A 24,368-nucleotide genomic window follows, 5' to 3' on the forward strand; every position below is an offset into this window, starting at 1 on the left:
AGACGCCGCACATATGGTGTGCTGCTCCTAGTAACCTCCATGTGCATCAAGCAACCAATGGGAGGAGGAGCAAGCACAGCCATATGTACCACCTAATTAAGGCGCTCTATTGGATAGGGGAGGGGGGCAAAAGTGCAGAGGAATGCTACTCCCAAGATAATAGGTGTGAATGCGCACCTATTATCTTGGGAGTAGCATTCCTCTGCACTTTTGCCCCCCCTCCCCTATCCAATAGAGTGCCTTAATTAGGTGGTACATATGGCTGTGCTTGCTCCTCCTCCCATTGGTTGCTTGATGCACATGGAGGTTACTAGGAGCAGCACACCATATGTGCGGCGTCTGCGCTCCTGAACATAAAAGCCCAACGGCTTAGGTAGGTTTAGCGTAGGACCCGCCTGACCTGAGACCACCTTGGCATTCGGTAGGCGGGCTTAGATGTGTTTTGATCAAAATATTTTGACTAAGTGTCTCAGACATTATCATATCAGGGTGAGGACTTTGTCCATATATTGTGCTTGCATCTACTTTAATAAGTGCATTATTATCTTATTTCTGTGGTTTTCTTCAATATTATGGCCAGGGACATCCGCACATTTGTATCATATCGTGCAGGATGTTTTTATCTTAGTTTTTTCTGTGATTTTATTTTTTTTACTCCTCTTATTGGTGGTACGGTGAGCTCATGTACCTCAGAGATTTCTCTAACCGTGGGTGTGTGCCACTCAGAGAGTTGAGAACCTACCGGTTGAGGTGGTACTAGGGTTGCCTTGGCTCCGACTACATAACCCCACTATAGATTGGTCCAAGGGGGAGTTGGTGAGATGGGGGCCTAAGTGTGACTCGTGCTTGTCCGTGGTACAGGCTGGGGTCTCAGTAAAGTCTGATACTTTACCCACTGGTATTAGGGAATATTCTGATGTATTCTCATCACCAACCCCGGAGGTTATACCCCCCCATAGACCTTATGATTGTACTATAGAGCTAGTAGAGGGGGCCAAGTTTCCTAAGGGGCGAATTTATAATCTTTCTAAGCCCGAACGCAAGGCCATGGAAGATTATATTAAGGAGAGCCTTGGTAAAGGACATATTAGACATTCTGTCTCTCCTATGGGGGCGGGGTTTTTCTTCGTTAAGAAAAAAGATGGTGGTCTTAGGCCATGTATCGATTACCGGAGATTAAATAAAATCACTGTCCAGAATAGATACTCCCTCCCATTGATTCCGGATTTGTTTAACCAGGTTCTGGGGGCAACCTGGTTTTCCAAGATTGACCTGAAAGGGGCATACAATCTAATCCGAATCAAGGAGGGAGACGAATGGAAGACGGCGTTCAATACTCTGGCAGGACACTTTGAATATCAGGTGATGCCTTTTGGACTCGGCAATGCCCCAGCTGTGTTCCAAAACTTCATGAATGACATTCTTAGGGAGTTCTTAGGTAAATTTGTTATTGTCTATCTTGACGACATTTTGATATTCTCTCCTGACTTCGAATCCCATGTGTCTCATGTTAAACAAGTATTAGAGGTGTTGAGGGAGAATCAGCTATCCGCTAAGCAAGAGAAATGTGTCTTTGGTGTACAGGAGATTCTGTTTCTAGGGCATGTTCTGACTCCTCACGCCTTCAAGATGGATCCTGGTTAGGTACTAGCAATTAAGGAATGGGCAAGACCTTCATCCTTAAAGGCCTTACAACGGTTCTTAGGTTTCGCCAATTACTATCGTAAATTTATTATGAATTTTTCCGTAATTGCTAAACCGTTGACCCGACCTTACTAAGAAAGGGGCCGATTTGGAGAATTGGTCTACTGAGGCCATTTCTTCATTTGAAAAAAATAAAAAAGGCATTCAGTAGTGCTCCCATTCTGATCCAGCCTGATCAGGAGAGACCTTTTATTGTGGAGGTGGATGCGTCCGAGGACGGCGCAGGAGCAGTCCTTTCACAAGGTCCTGCTAGCCTCACTAACCTGAGACCATGTGCCTTCTTCTCCAGGAAAATCTCTCCCACTGAGAGAAACTACGACATAGGGAATAGGGAGCTGCTGGCCATTAAATGGGCAGTTGAGGAGTGGAGGCATTTTCTGGAGGGGGCAAGGCATTGTGTAACTGTTGTCACTGACCATAAAAACCTTATGTTTCTCGAGTCTGCTAAGAGGTTGAATCCCCGTCAAGCCAGATGGGCTCTGTTTTTTACTCGTTTAGATTTTTCTATTACGTTCGGGCCGGGAAGTAAAAATGTGAAGGCGGACGCATTATCTCGGAGCTTCCATGCTTTTCAACCTACTGAGGTACCACCTGAATCCATACTACCAGCAAAAATCTTCATAGCAGCTCTAACCCAGGATATCTCGGCTCGCATTAGGTCTGAACAACATCTGGCACCAGTATCCACCCCAACAGATAAGTTGTTTGTTCCCGTACAATTTCGTCTCCAGCTGTTGGGTGAGTGTCACGATTCTGCCTTTTGTGGACATCCGGGTGTTGAGGGCACTAAGGATCTGGTTTCTAGGTCTTATTGGTGGCCCACTCTAACTAGGGATGTCAAGTCCTACGTGTCAGCCTGTGAGGTTTGTGCCAGGTCCTAGACACCTAGGACTCGCTCTGCTGGTAACCTACGACCCCTACCCATTCCCAGTAGACCCTGGTCCCATATCTCAATGGACTTTATAACTGGCCTACTGCCAGTGGAGGGTAAGACTGTAGTTTGGCTAGTGGTCGATAGGTTTAGCAAGATGGTCCATTTCATTCCCCTGTCTAAACTCCAGAATCCCAAAACCCTGCCGTCTATTTTTGTGAAAGAAATTGTTCGATTGCATGGTATCCCGGAAAATATTGTTTCTGACAGGGGTGTGCAGTTTGTGTCCAAATTCTGGAGGGCCTTCTGTCAAAAATGTCAAATTTCATTGTCTTTTTCCTCTGCCTACCACCATGGTTTCCATCCCCGTTTTCATTCTGGGTCATCCGTCTCCTCCTCTAACCCTGAGGCGGATAGGCTCTCCTCTGAACTTTGCACAGTTTGGGCCCGGTTCAATCGAACTTAGAAAAGGCTCAAAGTTCTCAGAAACTCAAGGCCGATAGGAGACGTTCAAGGGGGGTGAATTTTCAGGTTGGGGATAAGGTATGGTTTTCCTCCAAGAATCTCTCTCTTAAGGTAGATTCTAAAAAGTTTGCTCCTCGTTTTATTGGACCATATAAGATCATGGAGGTGATTAACCCGGTATCATTTAGGTTGGAGCTGCCCGAGTCATTCCACATTCATAATGTGTTCCATAAATCTCTACTTAAAAAAATATTTTGAACCGGTAGTACCATCGAAAACCTCGCCTCTGCCGGTTCTTGTTAATGATGCTGTCGAGTATGTGGTGTCTAAAATAGTGGATGTCAGGAAGGTGCGTAATTCCTTGCAGTACCTGATTCACTGGAAGGGGTATGGACCTGAAGAGAGATCTTGGGTACCTGCCAGTGTAACATCCCAGAGTATGTCACTAAAACTCTGTCACCCTGCTACATTATGTTAAAGTGTAAATGTGTTATCATCCTGTGTAACCTGACATTACAGTTGCATTATCTGGATTTCTTATGACTGTTTTATGTAAATTGCTGTAATTATTCCTGTAGACCAGTAGGTGGCGGCAATGGGTTTTTGGGTCATGTCTCATAGTAACCTGCTGTAACGGGGTTCCAAAGGCGCACTTGGTCTCCCATCAGCCGCAGACCTGCTGCTTAGCTTCGGGAGCGAGGATCTGTGTTTGACCTCGTTCCCAGGGCGGCTTTGCAAGCTGGGAGGCTCCTAGGTCTGCTTTGACCGCCGAGCTGATCACTCGGCGCTCGACTGGTCGGTCTGTTGGTCATGTGACGCTGGCCACGTCATATGACCCTCACTCCCCACTATAAATACATGCAGCCTGCTGGCCACAGGTTGCCTGTTAATTTAGGTTCCTGGCAGTTGATGGATACCTGTGTACTTACCTGATCCTGTTCCCCGACGATTCTTTGCCTTCTCCTCCTGTACTGCGCATCCTTCCTGGTATATTGACCTCGGCTTCCACCTGACTATTCTTTGCGGACTCCTTTGGTACTTCTCGACTCTCCTGGTATTTATGACCCTGGCTTCTCCTGACCTTTCTTTGCTTATCCCTCTGTACTGCGTTGTCCTCTTGGTTTTGACCCGGTCCGTTCACTATCCGTTATTTGTCTTGTCTGTCCTTCCTGCACGTATTCTAAGTTAGGGACTGATGTCCAGTTGTCCCCTGTTATCAGGACTCGTGAGGCAAGTAGGCAGGGCCAGGGGTGAGGGTGGAGCGCAGTGGTCACTATCCTCCCCCCTGTGTGTGTGTGTGTACGTGACCGTTACACCTGCGACCTCTTGGTGCTATGGGAATGTTGATGCAGGCGTGGTGGAGACATAAAGGGAATCTGAATAGAAGAATACCTGCCACTGGTTCTGGATCACTTGTATGATCTGCCCCTGTGTGCTGAAACCAGCCATGGAATGCTCTGCGAGGACTCCTGTGCATGCACACATAATGGAGAGGACTCCAGGAGAATTTCTCTCTATGTATTCTATTGCTGTTTGAGAGCGGGTTTGTGCTCGTATTCTGAACAAGTGTCCTGATCGCACAATGGACTTACTAATTTGAACTTACAGCATCACAGATCCTTATGATGCTGTGAGTTCGAGTCTGTTGAATGGCAGTGAGCCCAGTACACCCGTTCATAATACGGGAGCCTGTAATACACCCATGGCTTCTGTTTTGTATGTTACTGTCAGAGCATGAAGTTAACAACATCAAGACTTCCAGTATTTCTGCTGTTAGACTGAACTTCTCATTGTTAGGGGCTCAGCATGCCCGCACTCTGCACCCTTTTCAACTCAGCAGGATATCAATCCTATATCAATTCCAGCAGGTAATACAAGGTTATTCTATAGGGTTTACATCTCAGATTTTAACCCTTACAGGAAGAGCTAGAAGTGCTGATAATGTCTTCATTAATTTCACAATGGCCTCGTAATTCTAGATAAATGAAAATGTAAATCCGGCCTGCCACATGCAGATGACAAGAGATACTTGATATGAATAATTAACCACTAAGAGACTAAACATACTTCCAGTAAGTAGTATGAACATTATACAAGTAGCAATATGATTCTAGTCGCAACTCAAAGTACCAAGGGTAACTCAGAAAATCTGTGCATGACTCATGAAATGTTGTTTGAAGTTCTTAACTATTTCTAGCTGTCAGATTCTGTTTCAGATGTAAGAGGCATTAAGAGCTTTACACATTTAGCATTAGTTTGGATCTCATTTTGGGAGAGCACATTAAAGAAGACTTACGCAGACAATGGGATCAAATTATAATGAAAATGTCAGCTCTTGAAAATGTCAGATTTGCTTTTCTTTACATTTCCACTATCCTATAGCTGTTTATTTTTTACTATTAATCTTTTAATAGGGATTTGCATAAATAGGGCTGTGCATGGAATGTTTGGATGGCATGGAAGGCATCGCAGGGCATGTATGACGCTGGCTGTTCTAATTACCCTACTGTAATACATGGCAACATTGAGGGCATAGTAATCCCCATATTAACTGTAAAGTAACTCTTATTAGTTGTATGTGCCTGGTACAAAGCACCACACATGTCTTTCAGCATTGTCTTACTGAGCCTCTGTTCCCCAGATCCCCCTATAGTCACTTCCCTGCTCCTTCTCACCACCCAATCATACGATAAGGCTATTTTCACATCTGAGTTTTTGCTGGATCCGGGAGGGTTCAGAAAAAACGCTTCCGCCTGGTTAATACCACTGGCAGAATCCTCTATGAACAGATCTGGTCTTATTATCTCTAAAATAGCCATTGACTTACATTGTGTGTCATGCTGGACCCGTCTTGCTCCGCATCCCATGCCAAACAGAAAAACGCTGCTTGCAGCAGTTTTCTGTCCGTCATTGGAACACAACCAAACTGGAACGGAATGCATTCTGGTGCACTTCATTCCGTTCAGTTTTGTCCCCATTGACAATGACGGGTCTCAGTACAGAAAAGGAGAAACGCTGATGTGAAAGTAGCCTAAGTTAGAGAAGGACACCATTCATTAAAGAGCTTCTGCTGTTTGTTTAAACTGATGATCTATCCTCTGGACTTCTCACTGTTTACCACAGGCCCAGTGACGTCATGACTAGTATCAACTGGCCTGGGCGCGGCTAAGCCCTATTCAATTCTCAAACAGCTGATCGGCGGGGGTCCCGGGTGTCGGACCCCCGCCGATCAGATGCTGATGATTTATCCAGAGGATAGATCATCAGTTTAAACAAACTGTAGAACCCCTTTAACCACTTCAACCCCGCTAGCTGAAACCCCCTTCATGACCAGGCCACTTTTTACAATTCTGCACTACACTACTTTCACCGTTTATCGCTCGGTCATGCAACTTACCACCCAAATGAATTTTACCTCCTTTTCTTCTCACTAACTAGAGCTTTCATTTGGTGGTATTTTATTGCTGCTGACATTTTTACTTTTTTTGTTATTAATCAAAATGTAACGATTTTTTTGCAAAAAAAATGACATTTTTCACTTTCAGCTGTAAAATTTTGCCAAAAAAACGACATCCATATATAATTTTTTCTCATAAAGTCTCATATTCCACTAACTTGCGACAAAAAATAAAAAATTCTAGGAACTCGCCATGCCCCTCACAGAATACCTTGGGGTGTCTTCTTTCCAAAATGGGGTCACTTGTGGGGTAGTTATACTGCCCTGGCAATTTAGGGGCCCATATGTGTGAGAAGTACTTTGCAATCAAAATCTATAAAAAATGACCGGTGAAATCCGAAAGGTGCACTTTGGAATGTGGGTCCCTTTGCCCACCTTGGCATCAAAAACGTGTCACACATCTGGTATCGCCCTACTCAGGAGAAGTTGGGGAATGTGTTTTGGGGTGTCATTTTACATATACCCATGCTGGGTGAGAGAAATATCTTGGCAAAAGACAACTTTTCCCATTTTTTTATACAAAGTTGGCATTTGACCAAGATATTTCTCTCACCCAGCATGGGTATATGTAAAATGACACCCCAAAACACATTCCCCAACTTCTCCTGAGTACGGCGATACCACATGTGTGACACTTTTTTGCAGCCTAGATGCGCAAAGCGGCCCAAATTCCTTTTAGGAGGGCATTTTTAGACATTTGGATCCCAGACTTCTTCTTCTCACGCTTTCGGGCCCCTAAAAAGCCAGGGCAGTATAAATGCCCCACATGTGACCCCACTTTGGAAAGAAGACACCCCAAGGTATTCTGTAAGGGGCATGGCGAGTTCCTAGAATTTTTTTATTTTTTTTGGGCACAAGTTAGCGGAAATTGTTTTTTTTTTGTATTTTCTCACAAAGTCTCCCTTTCCGCTAACTTGGGACAAAAATTTCAATCTTTCATGGACTCAATATGCCCCTCACGAAATACCTTGGGGTGTCTTCTTTCCGAAATGGGGTCACATGTGGGGTATTTACACTGCCCTGGCATTTTAGGGCCCTAAAGCGTGAGAAGAAGTCTGGAATATAAATGTCTAAAAGATTTTACGCATTGGATTCCGTGAGGGGTATGGTGAGTTCATGTGAGATTTTATTTTTTGACACAAGTTAGTGGAATATGAGACTTAGTAAGAAAAAACAAAAACAAACAAAAAATTTCCGCTAACTTGGGCCCAAAAAACGTCTGAATGGAGCCTTACAGGGGGTGATCAATGACAGGGGGGTGATCAGGGAGTCTATATGGGGTGATCACCCCCCTGTCATTGATCACCCTACCCCCCTCTAATGCTCCATTCAGACGTCTGTATGATTTTTACGGATCCACTGATACATGGATCGGATCCGCAAAACACATGCGGACCTCTGAATGGAGCCTTACAGGGGGGTGATCAATGACAGAGGGGTGATCACCCATATAGACTCCCTGATCATCCCCCTGTAAGGCTCCATTCAGACGTCCGTATGATTTTTACGGATCCACTGATACATGGATCGGATCCGCAAAACACATGCGGACCTCTGAATGGAGCCTTACAGGGGGGTGATCAATGACAGAGGGGTGATCACCCATATAGACTCCCTGATCATCCCCCTGTAAGGCTCCATTCAGACGTCCGTATGATTTTTACGCATCCACTGATGCATGGATCGGATCCGCAAAACACATGCGGACCTCTGAATGGAGCCTTACAGGGGGGTGATCAATGACAGGGGGGTAATCAATGACAGGGGGTGATCAATGACAGGGAAGTGATCAGGAAGTCTATATGCGTGATCACCCCCTTGTCATTGATCACCCCCCTGTAAGGCTCCATTCAGACGTCCGCATGTGTTTTGCGGATCCGATCCATGCATCAGTGGATCCATAAAAATCATACGGACGTCTGAATGGAGCCTTACAGGGGGGTGATCAATGACGGAGGTGATCAATGACGGGGAAGTGATCAGGAAGTCTATATGCGTGATCACCCCCTTGTCATTGATCACCCCCCTGTAAGGCTCTATTCAGACGTCCGCATGTGTTTTGCGGATCCGATCCATGTATCAGTGGATCCGTAAAAATCATACGGACGTCTGAATGGAGCCTTACAGGGGGGTAATCAATGACGGAGGTGATCAGGGAGTCTATATGGGTGATCACCCCTCTGTCATTGATCACCCCCCTGTAAGGCTCCATTCAGAGGTCTGCATGTGTTTTGCGGATCCGATCCATGTATCAGTGGATCCGTAAAAATCATACGGACCTCTGAATGGAGCCTTACAGGGGGGTGATCAATGACAGGGGGGTGATCAGGGAGTCTATATGGGGTGATCAGGGGTGATCAGTGGTTCATAAAGGGTTAATAAGTGACGGGGGGGGGGGGTGTAGTGTAGTGTAGTGTTTTGTGGTACTTTACAGAGCTGCCTGTGTCCTCTGGTGGTCGATCCAAACAAAAGGGACCACCAGAGGACCAGGTAGCAGGTATATTAGACGCTGTTATCAAAACAGCGTCTAATATACCTGTTAGGGGTTAAAAAAATCACATCTCCAGCCTGCCAGCGAGCGATCGCCGCTGGCAGGCTGGAGATCCACTCGCTTACCTTCCGTTCCTGTGAGCGTGCGCGCGTCTGTGTGCGCGTTCACAGGAAATCTCGCGTCTCGCGAGATGACGCTTATATGCGTCCAGGAGGAGTAAAGCAACCACCTCCAGGACGCATATGTGCGTACAGCGGTTGGGAGGTGGTTAAATTAAGGTGTTGTAAAAACAGCTCCATATAATCCGACTAAGGGCAACAGCTGCATGGAGTTTGTGTGGGTTTTCTCCGGGTTCTCCGGTTTCCTCCCACACTCCAAAGACATACTGATATAGGGACCCTAGATAGCGAGCTCCACTGGGAACAGCTTGATGCTAATGTCTGTAAAGTGCTGCAGAATATGGCAGCGCTATATAAGTGAGTATTATAAATAAATAAATATTACAACCCTAATAATAATTCAGACCTTTCTGTTGTCACTTTTGCAAATATGTATGCTGCAATGAAAAAGAATTATTTACATTATAGTTGCCTCTCTTAGGAACCCTGCACCCATGTACAATTCTTCCCTCAGCTGTGGCCCTGACCGTGAAACCAGCATTGTCAAATAGTGTACAGAAGTGCTAGCGACCATAAACTATTATAACTGTAAGCAACCAGTTTTTTCTCCACCTGGATTCTGTGTGTGTGTGTAGTGTATACAGTATATATTGCCCATGGTTTATGGCATTTTTACTAGTGATGCAGTATATTGATTAGACCATTCTCTAAGTCCTGTCAAGAACACTTAGGACATGATATGTCCAGACATCCATACATACCCCATAGAGAATATCTTGCTGGCTGTACAGCTAATCAAATTAACGCACATCTCCCATAATGCCCTAGTGTTGTAGTTTACCAGTAATCCTGAGCAATTATTCCTATACGAATCTAGAATGAGTCACAGTGAATGAACACAGAAAATGTGCTCTAGGCAACATGCAAGATACATCAGACTGTGGCGTTTTATCATCATAATCTTCCTAAAATAGCTTTAAAGCCAAAAGGGACTTCCAGGAGGTGATTAGCGGATGACCTGCTATAAGACATGTGAAGAGTAGATCTCTGGGGGCTGGATATGCTGCAGTTGTACAATAAAAGCAGCTAAATATCATTATATAGTGCTGTGATATTGAGAAATAGCGTAGTGTACAAGTGTATCACATATACTGTCTAATCATGTAGTACTTTTATAAGCAAGGCACGTCAATATGACAGCTTATAACGAGCGCTAGTTAACCACAGGCTATATATGCTTACTATCGGACAGCATTTTCTACTAAAGGGGGCTTGAAAGAGTTACACTGTGGTTACATGGATATCATTTAAAGATCAATGCTTTTGAAACAGAACTTAAATTTTTCCTTGGCAAAAAATAAATTAAATTAGTATCTGGCAGTCACGGTGTGTAATAGATAAAGCAAAATACACTCATTCAACCGGGAAGCACTGATTGCTGCAAATTGTGGTTGACCCATAGTAAAGACCATGTGGAGAATTACCAACAGACTATCAGTGCAGAAAGTGAGAAAATATATGAGCTCCATATCTTGACCGATTTGATCCTAAATAGCAGATTAAGCAGAATTTCATAAAAATGCACAAACCAGCCTATTACATAAAACAGAGAATGAGGAGTGTGTAAGAGGGTTAAAAAAAAAGTTACAAACTAAAGTGCATCTCTTCAGTTTTGTGTTGTTATAGCTTGCCTTAGATCCTGTTACGGTGGCAATACAACCCAAGCTAAAGGGGTTGTCTCACTTCAGTAAGTGGCATTTATCATGTAGAGAAAGTCAATACAAACCACTTACCAATGTATTGTTATTATCCATATTGCTTCCTATGCTGGCTGGATTCATTTTTCCATCTCGTTTCCATGGTTACAGACCACCCTGCAATCCATCAGTGGTGGCCGTGCTTGCACAGTATAGGAAAAAGCACTAGCCTATGTGCGCTCCCATGGTACCGGCCACCAGAGAGGCTGATGCTTTTTCCTATAGTGTGCAAGCACGACCACCACTGATGGATTGCAGGGTGGTCTGTAACCATGGAAGTGAGCAGTGTATAATGTGATGGAAAAATGAATCCAGCCAGCAAAGGAAGCAACATGGATAATAACAAGATATTAGTGCGTGGCTTGTATTAACTTTCTCTACATGATAAATGCCACTTACTGAAGTGAGACAACCCCTTTAAACTGTAATGTCACTGTTGCTGAGGACAGGCCAATAACACACTTATGTTACGTTTGTACATGCTATTATATCTCCCCACACTTAGTGTATAACTGTTGTTTCGACCTTAAAAAATGTGTAGGGACAGTGATTTTAATAACTTTTATAATATATTTTATTGGGGAAATATGCGTAATTTTATTAGAAATTGGCATTACAGTGCCCATTAAGTGTCCCCTTAGCGACCCTCTAACTGAGCAGTCCTATAGAGAATCCTGCAGGTGGTCCATACCGATTCCTGATTATTCTTTAGGGCTCATTCAGACGGCCGTATCTTTTGTTTTGCATTTTTGTGGGTGCGGACCCAGTCATTTCAATGGGGCCGCAAAAGATGCGGACAGCACACCGTGTGCTGTCCGCATCCGCTGTTCCGTTCCGCCTCTCTGCAAAAAATATAGAGCATGTCCTATGCTTTTTATGAGAGTGATGGCCATGTGCAGTCCGCAAATTGCGGAACGCACATGGGGTGGTATCGGTGTTTTGTGGATCCGCAATTTGCAGACCTTTAAAACGCATGCGACTGTCTGAATGAGCCCTAAACATGATACCTGACCTTTCAATAAACAGATCCACTGGGACCAAGTTTAAACCTAACTACCTACAATTCTACAGATTGTAAAACCATTAAACAACACTTTTCTAATGAATTCGTAAATTTTTCTGTACACAGTAAAGAATGTTACCTTGTAAGAAAACAATATCAATTGTTAATGGATTATTTTCAGTCCTTCCGTAATAAATATACATCTCCACTAAGTACAGTATAAGACATAATGCCAGCGCTGAACAGGCACAGATAACTAATTAAGTTCATTCTTATCTATAGTCATGTGTCATGGATGGTCTCTTTCCTTCTGCTTATGGAGACTTAGGGCAAATTTTTGTTGTAATAACCATCAGATCCAATGAAAGAGCTAAAATACGATATTATCTCTATTTGGTCACAATATCCTTTGCGTTACCTCGAACTGTATTAATAAGTTCGATGGGTTTATGCAAGAAAAATTTTCTTTGATGTCTCGCTTTTCAAGCAAGATGCTTATATTTATAGGAATTTTAATATTCTTCTCTGCCACTGTATTATACATTATTCATGGTTGACTGTTAATATATTATTGCCTATTCTACTTGTATGTCTGTGCATCTTTTTTACATTTCTATTAGTTAATTCATTCATTTATGGTGAAATGAATAAAGGATAACTTCCAGAATGGGAAATTGAAAGCACCAACATGCAGGCGAATCATATCAGAAATATATTTCATGAACTGTATTCTTACTTCTGTGGAGACATTTGACAGATATGTGCCAATGTCCAGACACAACTGTAATGCTCCGTACAGATTCTAAGCTTACAAGCGTACCTGGTATAGTCAGAAATTAGATGACATCTCAGAGGCGGTGAGACTTAGGGCTCATGCACACGACTGTATGTATTTAGCAGTCTGCAAAAAACGGATCCGCAAAAAATTAGGATGAGGTCCATGTGCATTCCGTATTTTTCAGAACGAAACACCTGGCCCTAATAGAACAGACCTATCCTTGTCCGTAATGCGGACAATAATAGGACATGTTCTATTCTTTTGCGGAACAGACATACGGAAACAGAATGCACACATAGTAACTTCCTTTTTTTTTTGCAGACCTATTGAAATGAATGGTTCTGCATACGGTCCACAAAACAAAACGGAATGGACACAGAATGAAAATATGTTCATGTGCCCCTTAAAGGGGTTGTTCTCACTTCAGCAAATGACATTTATCATGTAGAGAAAGTTAATACAAGGCACTTGCTAATGTATTGTGATTGTCCATATTGTCTCCTTTGCTGGTTTGATATATTTTTGGCCACCGCTGCAGCGCAGATATGAGGTGGTCAGGCAGGATGGGAGCTCCTGCGCATGCGTGCTTATGTGCACTTTCATGGTCCTGGCCACCAGAGAGGCCGATGTTTTTTTCTATAGTGTGCAAGCACGACCACGGCCGTAATCCAAGGAAACGAAAGAGTATGGACAATCACAGTGCAATAGTAAGTGCTTTGTATTCACTGGAGACCACCCTTTTAACCCCTTCAGCCACCGTGACGTAACGGTATGTCAGAGGGATGTGGCTCCCTGTGCCTTCCGATTGGAGCCACGGCAAAATCTCTATTAGGCTACATTCACACGTCAGTATTTTCCTATATCCCGATTTTCGGTCCGTTTTTTGCGGATCCGCAAAAAACGGAAACATGTATAAAGTTCAATACTCAAATAAAGTTGTTTGGATTTCTTTGAAAAAAAATTGAAAAAAAATAAATAAAAATTGTTATGTGTTTCCAGGAACGGATTCCGCATAAAACGGATGACATACGGAATGACATCCGAATGTCTTCAGTTTTTTGCAGATCCATTGACTTTGTATTGTACCAGGATCTGAATTTTGCAGACAAGAATAGGACATGTTTTATATTTAAACGGACATGCTGAACGGAACAACGGAAACGGACAGCACACATTGTGCTGTCCGATTTTTTCCAGGACCCATTGAAGATGAATGGGTCCAGATCTGGTCCTGATCTGTTCCGCAAAAAATGGAACAGATCAGGAAAGAAAAAACGGACGTGTGAATGGACCCTTAGTGTGAATGGGACAAGGGATCAAAAGATTGATTATTATGAAAGTAAAAAATAAATAAAAATTAAGTATTAAATGTTTAAATCCCAATTTTACATATAAAAATCTTATCAATAATAAAAAAATAAACATATCAGGTATCGCCACATCTGAAAATGTCTGAACTATGAAAATATGTTTTAAAAATTAAATACCGGTGATCAAAAAGTCATATGTGCCACAAAGATGGTACCAATAAAAACTACAGTTTACCCTGCTCCCATATAGCTCTGTGGACAGAAATATAAAAATGTCATGGCTGTCAGAAAAGTAACGAAGTCACATAGTTTGTAGGGCGGAAAAAAAGACACATGTCCATCCAGTACAGTCTCTTCTCCTGCAAGTTGCAAGTTAATCCAGAGGAAGGCAAAAAAAAAATAATGCTGTGAGGAAGAAGCCAATTTTCCTAATTTTAGGGGAAAACAAAACAAAAAAAATCCTTCCCATAGCAAAACCCAAAAAACTATACAAGTTTGGTATCGCCGTAGTCGTATTGAGCCACAGAATAAAGATGTCATGTCATTTTTAGTGCACAGTGAATGCTGTGATGTCAAAGCACCAAAAACTTTGGCGGAATTGTGGTTTTTTTTTCAATTTAACCCCAGAAATATATTTTTTTCCCATTATCCAATAACAGACATAGTAAATTAAATGGTGCCCTTAAAAAATAGAACTTTTCCCGCAGAAAATAAGCCCTCATATGGCTAAATGAATGGAAAATTTAAAATGTATGGCTATTGGAATGTGGCAAGGAAAATATTTAAATGCAAAACAAAAAATGGACCTGGTACTTAAAGAGGTAAAGGAGTAGGAACTACAGTCTGGGACAACAGCTAATTAAGACTGTTATTGAGTTGGTGCAGGCTAAACTAGGGTACAGAGTCTCAGGAATTCACTGTTCTTCACCCTTAACCCCTGTTAGATGTTTTGCCAGGTTCCGGTCCCCAGGATAATCAAAGTAGTGAAGCCTATGACTCTGCCGAGGTGGCAACAGGCAGGCAAAGTCGGGTACAGTAATTGCTAGCTGGAGACAAGGTCAGTTTCAGGCCATAGATCAGTACATGGATATGTGAAGACAAAACATAATTGCGTCAAACACTGAAAAATCTAAGGAAATAAAAAAAAAAAAATGCCAGGAAACAGGCCATTGGGATTGATCACCAAGCAGTTACCTTCAGGTGAAGTACTCTTTTACATTTCTAGCCCGCGCAACCTCTGCTGGGTATTTGCAGTGGTGCACCCATGACACACCACAACTGCATGCCCTCTGCTGGCATCTAGCAGCAATGCAGCCTTGATAGAGCCTGCTAACCATCTACTGGCTATTTGCAGCAGTGTGGTCACCAGTGCTTCTGCTGCCATGCATTAGCTGGTTCAGCCTGTGTCACGGAAGGTGTACAGAAAACTAGAAGACACAAAATGAAGATCCGACTGACTGGATCCAAAACTAAGGAACAAAAGGGGAGCCCTGCAACAGACCTGGCTCTCTCCCTAACTGCTCAGCCTATGCGAAAATCTCAATGGTAGATGATCGCATAACCTCGTACCTTGACTGTATAACACCTGAACACCCTATAATAGTGAGGGGACACGACCACCGGCTCCCTACACTTGATACGGAGGGAGTCAGGGTCACCTGGTATCCAGCAAATAGGAAAACACAAATGAATGACCAAAACTTATCTGTAGAAGACTCAGTAGTAGCATCAGCATGCACACACTCTAGGAAGTAATATAAACCACAGAGTAATGCAGTATGGGAAGGGATTTAAAGGGATGTAATCAGTGCAACTACATGACAGCTGAGAGAGGCTAACGAGATGAGAAAATGAAAGCAAAACAAAAGGAACCTCAAGGAGAAGGTTCTGAAGGACGTCTGTCAGCTTCTCAGATGTCTGGTGGTGACAGTACCCCTCCTTCTACGAGTGGACTCCGGACACTCAGAGCCCACCTTCTCAGGATGGGACCTATGGAAAGCCCTGATGAGACGAGTGGCCTTAATGTCCGTCACTGGGACCCACATCCTCTCCTCAGGACCATAACCCTCCCAATGAACGAGGTACTGGAGAGAACCGCGGACAACACGAGAATCCACAATCCTAGAGACCTGAAATTCAAGATTACCATCAACCACAATCGGAGGAGGAGGCAAAGACGAGGGTACAATGGGTTGGACATAAGGTTTTAATAAGGACTTATGAAAAACATTATGGATCTTCCAAGTCTGAGGAAGATCAAGACGGTAGGCAACAGGATTGATGACGGACAAGATTTTGTAAGGCCCAATAAACTTAGGACCCAACTTCCAGGAGGAAACCTTCAATTTGATATTCTTAGTAGACAACCACACCAGATCACCAACATTCAGGTCCGGACCAGGCACACGTCTCTTATCCGCCACACGCTTATATCTCTCACTCATGCTCTTTAGATTATCCTGAATCTTTTGCCAAATAGATTACAAAGACGAGGAGAATCTGTCCTCATCAGGTAAACCAGAAGACCCCTCGCCAGAGAATGTCCCAAACTGCGGATGAAACCCATACGCACCAAAAAATGGTGACTTATCAGAGGACTCCTGACGACGGTTATTTAAAGCAAACTCAGCAAGGGACAAAAAAGAACACCAATCCTCCTGATTCTCTGCCACAAAACAGCGCAGATATGTCTCCAGATTCTGATTGTCTGACCATTCGACTGCGGGTGGAAAGCAGAAGAGAATGACAACCGAACCCCCAAGCGAGAACAGAAAGCCTTCCAGAATCTGGAAACAAACTGTGTGCCCCTATCAGAGACTATGTCTGAAGGAATACCATGCAATTTGACAATGTGATCAATAAATGCCTGCGCCAGCGTCTTAGCATTGGGCAAGCCAGGAAAAGGAATGAAATGCACCATTTTGCTAAAACGGTCCACCAGCACCAGAATCACAGTCTTCCCCGAGGAACGAGGCAGGTCCGTAATGAAGTCCATGGACAGATGTGTCCAAGGACGGGAAGGAATGGGTAACGGAAGGAGAGGACCTGATGGCCGTGAATGAGGGACTTTGGCACGAGCACAGGTCTCGCAGGCTGCCAAAAAACCCTCAACCGACTTACGAAGCGCCGGCCACCAGAATCTCCGAGCGATGAGATCCACTGTGGCTCTTGCCCCCGGGTGCCCAGCAAGGACCGTATCGTGGTGTTCCTTAAAAATCTTGTGTCTTAATGCGAGAGGCACAAACAACCTCCCAGGAGGACAAAGATCAGGAGCCTCTGACTGGGCTACCTGAACCTCTGCCTCCAATTCAGGATAAAGAGCAGAGACCACCACACCTTCAGCCAAAATGGGACCCGGGTCTTCAAAATTCCCACCTCCCGGAAAACAACGTCACAGGACATCCGCCTTCACATTCTTAACCCCAGGGCAGAACGTGACACCAAAATTAAACCTTGAAAAGAACAAAGACCATCTGGCTTGTCTCGGGTTCAGACGCTTGGCTGACTCCAAGTAGGCCAGATTCTTATGGTCAGTAAACACGGTAATAGGGTGTCTGGCTCCCTCTAGCCAATGGCGTCATTCCTCAAAAGCCAACTTGATGGCCAACAACTCCCTATCTCCCACATCGTAATTTCTCACTGCGGAGGAGAGTTTCTTCGAGAAAAAGGCACACGGTCGCCATTTGGCAGGAGAGGGACCCTGAGACAAGACCGCACCCACACCCACCTCAGAAGCATCAACCTCAACTATGAAGGGTAGAGAAATATCAGGTTGTACCAAGATGGGAGCGGAAGCAAAACTCTCCTTGATATTAGAAAAGGCCTTACGCGCCTCTACCGACCAGGAGGGAAAATCTACCCCCTTTCTAGTCATATCAGTGAGTGGTTTAACAACAGAGGAATAATTCAAAATAAACTTCCTGTAATAATTGGCAAAACCCAAAAAACGCATCAGTGCCTTCTGATTCTCAGGAAGCTCCCACTCAAGCACAGCGCAGACCTTCTCGGGGTCCATGCGAAAACCAGAAGCGGAGAGAAGAAACCCCAGAAATTGAATTTCTTGAACCGCAAACACACATTTTTCCAGTTTAGCGTACAATTTATTCTCCCGCAGGATGAGCAAGACCTGACGTAAGTGTTCCTTATGAGTTTTGAAATCAGGAGAAAAAATCAAAATGTCATCTAGATACACTAATACAAATTTCTCCATTAAATGATAAAAAATGCTGTTCACAAAATGCTGAAAGACGGCTGGAGCATTCATCAAACCAAAAGGCATAACCAAATTCTCAAAATGGCCCTCAGGGGTATTGAAGGCCGTCTTCCATTCGTCTCCTTCTCTGACCAGGTTGTATGCCCCTCTTAGATCCAACTTGGAAAAAACTTTAGCCCCAACAATCTGGTTAAACAGGTCCGGGATCAGAGGAAGCGGATAAGGGTCACGAATTGTGATACTGTTCAGCTCCCTGAAATCCAGACATGGTCTTAAAGACCCATCTTTTTTCTTAACAAAGAAAAAAACCAGTGGCAACAGGTGACTTCGAGGGTCGTATGTGTCCCTTTCTCAGACTCTCAGAGACATAAGCACGCATAGCGACCCTTTCAGGTTGGGAGAGATTGTATAAACGAGATTTAGGCAGCTTGGCGCCTGGGGTGAGATTAATAGGACAATCGTACTCCCTGTGAGGGGGCAAGTCCTGAACACCACTCTCAGAGAACACATCCGAAAATTCAGAGAGAAAAGATGGTACAGTCTTAGTAGAAACCTCAGAAACAGATGTTGTGAGGCAATTCTCTCTGCAAAAGTCACTCCAACCATTTATTTGCCTCGCTTGCCAATCAATGGTGGGGTTATGTTTAGTGAGCCAGGGTAGCCCCAACACTAGAGGAGTAGGCAACCCGCTTAGGACGAAACATGACACATCCTCAACATGAGTATCACTCACAATCAAACGGATATTGTGAACTATGACCTTTAACGATTTCTGAGAAAGTGGAATGGAATCAATAGCAAAAACAGGTATATCCTTTCCCAAAGTGCATACCTGGAAACCATGAGTTATAGCAAATTGATTATCAATGAAATTGACAGCTGCTCCACTATCTACAAAAATATCACAAAAAATGTTCTTGCTCTTTAGCGCCACCCTGGCAGGTAGGACAAAACGGGAACTACAAGCAAACGGAAAACCTTCAATTTCCGCATCAACCTTGCCAATAGTAACAGATGGAACGTTTTTAGAGGATTTTTTTCTTTTTGTTACTTTATTACTCTAAAAAAACTGCCTGAATCTCTTAGAGGGACAAACATTTGCCAAATGATTTATACCCTCACAACAGAAACAAACCTTCCTATGAGGGCTGAATCTTCTATTGTCAGAGGCAATCAAACCCAGCTGCATGGGCTCCTGCTCAGAAGGGATTGAGAGCGACTGAGACCCCTGTGCACTGAATGAGACCGCCGCACTGTCCTTGGACTGAGTATGACAGGAAGGAGTGATCTCTCCTCTCTCTCTAAGACGCCTGTCAATACGAACGGCCCGAGACATGGCAGAGTCCAAGGAGGTAGGTCTCTCATGAAAGGCAAATGCATCTTTCAATCCCTCTGAAAGACCATGGCAAAATTGACTTCGGAGTGCAGCATCATTCCAACCAGTATCAGCTGCCCATCTCCGAAATTCTGAACAGTATATCTCTGCGGACTGTTTACCCTGGCATAAAAGACATAGTCTAGACTCCGCCAGAGCAATACGATCCGGATCATCATATATCTGACCCAGGGCTAAAAGAAATTCATCCACTGAACGGAGGGGCCGCGCCCCCACCGGCAGCGAAAAGGCCCAGGACTGAGCGTTATCCCTGAGCAGCGAGATGATGATCCCCAGCCTCTGATCCTTATCATCAGAGGAATGGGGAAGTAGGCGAAAATGGAGTTTGCAAGCCTCTCTAAAACGAACAAAATTCTCACTACCCCCGGAGAACGTATCCGGGAGCGAGATCTTAGGCTCAGAACAAACTCCATGAACGCAAGCTGAACCGGTCACCTGAAACTGAGAAAGAGTCTTACGGAGATCATGCTACCTCCAATGAAAGACCCTGCATGTGTTCAGTCAAAAGTGAAACCGGATCCATGCTTGAGACGGTTTTGGCGGTTTATAATGTCACGGAAGGTGTACAGAAAACTAGAAGACACAAAATGAAGATCCGACTGACTGGATCCAAAACTAAGGAACAAAAGGGGGAGCCCTGCAACAGACCTGGCTCTCTCCCTAACTGCTCAGCCTATGCGAAAATCTCAAAAACCTCGTACCTCGACTGTATAACACCTGAACACCCTATAATAGTGAGGGGACACGACCACCGGCTCCCTACACTTGATACGGAGGGAGTCAGGGTCACCTGGGATCCAGCAAATAGGAAAACACAAATGAATGACCAAAACTTATCTGTAGAAGACTCAGTAGTAGCATCAGCATGTACACACTCCAGGAAGTAATATAAACCGCAAAGTCATGCAGGGATGTAATCAGTGCAACTACATGACAGCTGAGAGAGGCTAACGAGATGAGAAAATGAAAGCAAAACAAAAGGAACCTCAAGAAGGAGGTTCTGAAGGACGTCTGTCAGAGCTTCTCCGATGTCTGGTGGTGACAGTCTGTCAGAGTGGTGATGGGGCACAGTAACAAGAACGATTTCAGCAAATATGGAGTTCAAAAAATGTAATTGTTTGTTGTATTCCATGCAAAATCTTTCTGGATTGTTTCCTTCCCTTTTTCCGGGTATGACAAGCAGAAGAAGAAGATCGTGTTATGGAAGAAGAAAAAGGAAATTTACCTACAGGTATGTATATACCGGTAATTTCTTGCGTTTTCATTAATGTGTGGTTTTGTAAGTATACTGCCATGCACAGTGTATGAAATAACTATACTTACTTATTCCAACAGAGGGCACTTGTGGAGATTAGTGTGTGTCGCCTTCTCCATGCCCACGTGCCTCAGTAACTTCTCCTGACATATGGGGACCCATTCATGTCATGGCACTATGCCATAGTAAACGGACTAAATGATAATATGGATTAGGATGCTTGATTAGTTGGGGATGGATATTTAACACAAACCAACATACATACAACCCCCTTGAAGAATCCATGCACAAAATGTGTATTGGGATCCTTTACGTTCTCTAGGCTACCGGCAGTTTGTAGTTGACACTTTCCCTAACATTTATATAAATAAAGTCATTATGACTATCATTTTAAGATGTAGCACTGCTCTCATAGGTATATCGTAGAGATATGCCCACCAATTCAACATAATATTGCAAAATGCTAGCCAAATCCTTGAAAGACTGCGATCCATAACACAACCCCTCGGTGGCCGTGCTTAGACACATATAGGATACAAGCTCACAGACAATATCATGGAATCATGTTGTTTTTGAAAAGCTGGTTATCTTGTGACACACATATCAGGCCATGTTCAGCCAAGCGGAAAGATAAGGAAGGACACATCAGTACTAATAAAGGGAACCCTGTATCCAAATAGGTAGAGAGGCGTGTTGATTAAATGGAACTAGGCAGGGGAAGCTGGAGGGGAAATGCCCAGTGTATACTTCTCCCTGTACCTTGCTCTTTCCCCATGCTTTTCTCTAAAATACGGCAGCATTACAGTGTAGAACATAGGATCAATCTGATTGGTTGCTATGGGCAACTGAGACAATTTTCCTCTGCACCTGCTTTGATAAATATCCCTCATAGTTCTTTGTAATGAGGGAGCCTTATGGTATTTCAAGCTACCAAAGTTTTAGCAGCATGAAAATGATGACAGATTCCCTTTCACAAGCAATACATATCTGTACATCCAAATTATAGGATTCTGTTTCAGTCCTGTCCTGCGTTGAATGCATTACCAATAATTGCATTTTTCCAATAAAGATGATTATTTTATCATTAATAATATCTGCAGTACCCACAGCAGGAGGTATCTGCAAATGGTTTACTATCTATTGTGTTGTAATGTTATGCCATGTGCTGTGTCCAGTATAGATATGGATGGATGGCAGAGCCAGCGTTAACAATCCTGGCTCAGCTCTTGCAGGAGGTTGGGTGAAGATCCAGGTCCCCCCCCAGCTCAGTCAGTTTTGTAAATAGTTCAGAGAGAGAGAAAGCTGTTGCTTCATGCTCCCTCTCCTTAGCTCTGTTTGATACCATCGACCCAGATGGTAGGAGGGCCCATACACCAGAACCTCAGAACCCTTAAATACCTGAATTACCTGAGGTAAGGAGAAAGGGACAAGAGACCAACTGATTCATCCACGACACGGATGAACCAGAGTCTCCCACAGGCCTAGAAACAAAGGACAACAACACCAAGGAAATGACAGGTAAGTAACCAGTGGCCAGAGACAACTGAACCAACCACAGTAAATCTGGTCACTTACCTGCTGCAGCTGCTGGAAGACACCAAAGAAAAACACAGCTGAAGTAACCTGGAACCCAAACAGACATGCTGCCATCCAAACACCTTCCGGATGTAGTCCGTACTGACACACAGGAACCAGGACTCCAGCAACTGCACATCCTAGGAAAATGGTTCACCCCTCCGGGAAACCAACCCCCTTCCGGAGGGACAACACACACAGGGAAGCATCTTGCACTCATGAAGGGACAAACACCAACAACATCCCAGACATGAAACAACAAACAAGACGTACAGTACAGACCAAAAGTTTGGACACACCTTCTCATTCAAAGAGTTTTTTCTATATTTTCATGACTATGAAAATTGTAGATTCACATTGAAGGCATCAAAACTATGAATTAACACATGTGGAATTATATACATAACAAAAAAGTGTGAAATAACTGAAAATATGTCATATTCTAGGTTCTTCAAAGTAGCCACCTTTTGCTTTGATTACTGCTTTGCACACTCTTGGCATTCTCTTGATGAGCTTCAAGAGGTAGTCACCTGAAATGGTCTTTCAACAGTCTTGAAGGAGTTCCCAGAGATGCTTAGCACTTGTTGGCCCTTTTGCCTTCACTCTGCGGTCCAGCTCACCCCAAACCATCTCGATTGGGTTCAGGTCCAGTGACTGTGGAGGCCAGGTCATTTGGCACAGCACCCCATCACTCTCCTTCATGGTCAAATAGCCCTTACCCAGCCTGGAGGTGTGTTTGGGGTCATTGTCCTGTTGAAAAATAAATGATCGTTCAACTAAACGCAAACCGGATGGAATAGCATGCCGCTGCAAGATTCTGTGGTAGCCATGTTGGTTCAGTATGCCTTCAATTTTGAATAAATCCCCAACAGTGTCACCAGCAAAGCACCCCCACACCATCACACCTCCTTCTCCATGCTTCACGGTGGGAACCAGGCATGTAGAGTCCATCCGTTCACCTTTTCTGCGTCGCACAAAGACACGGTGGTTGGAACCAAAGATCTCAAATTTGGACTCATCAGACCAAAGCACAGATTTCCACTGGTCTAATGTCCATTCCTTGTGTTCTTTAGCCCAAACAAGTCTCTTCTGCTTGTTGCCTGTCCTTAGCAGTGGTTTCCTAGCAGATATTCTACCATAAGTGCCTGATTCACACAGTCTCCTCTTAACAGTTGTTCTAGAGATGTGTCTGCTGCTAGAACTCTGTGTGGCATTGACCTGGTCTCTAATCTGAGCTGCTGTTAACCTGCGATTTCTGAGGCTGGTGACTCGGATAAACTTATCCTCCGCAGCAGAGGTGACTCTTGGTCTTCCTTTCCTGGGGCGGTCCGCATGTGAGCCGGTTTCTTTGTAGCGCTTGATGGTTTTTGTGACTGCACTTGGGGACACTTTCAAAGTTTTCCCAATTTTTCAGACTGACTGACCTTCATTTCCTAAAGTAATGATGGCTACTCGTTTTTCTTTACTTAGCTGCTTTTTTCTTGCCATAATACAAATTCTAACAGTCTATTCAGTAGGACTATCAGCTGTGTATCCACCTGACTTCTCCAAAACGCAACTGATGGTCCCAACCCCATTTATAAGGTAAGAAATCCCACTTATTAAACCTGACAGTGCACACCTGTGAAGTTAAAACCATTTCTGGTAACTACATCTTGAAGCTCATCAAGAGAATGCCAAGAGTGTGCAAAGCAGTAATCACAGCAAAAGGTGGCTACTTTGAAGAACCTAGAATATGACATATTTTCAGTTGTTTCACACTTTTTTGTTATGTACAGTACAGACCAAAAGTTTGGACACACCTTCTCATTCAAAGAGTTTTCTTTATTTTCATGACTATGAAAATTGTAGATTCACACTGAAGGCATCAAAACTATGAATTAACACATGTAGAATTATTTACATAACAAAAAAGTGTGAAACAACTGAAAATATGTCATATTCTAGGTTCTTCAAAGTAGCAGTGTTCTGTAG

The sequence above is a fragment of the Bufo gargarizans genome, chromosome 4, assembly GCF_014858855.1.
Source record: "Bufo gargarizans isolate SCDJY-AF-19 chromosome 4, ASM1485885v1, whole genome shotgun sequence".
NCBI classification, from domain to species: Eukaryota; Metazoa; Chordata; class Amphibia; order Anura; family Bufonidae; genus Bufo; species Bufo gargarizans.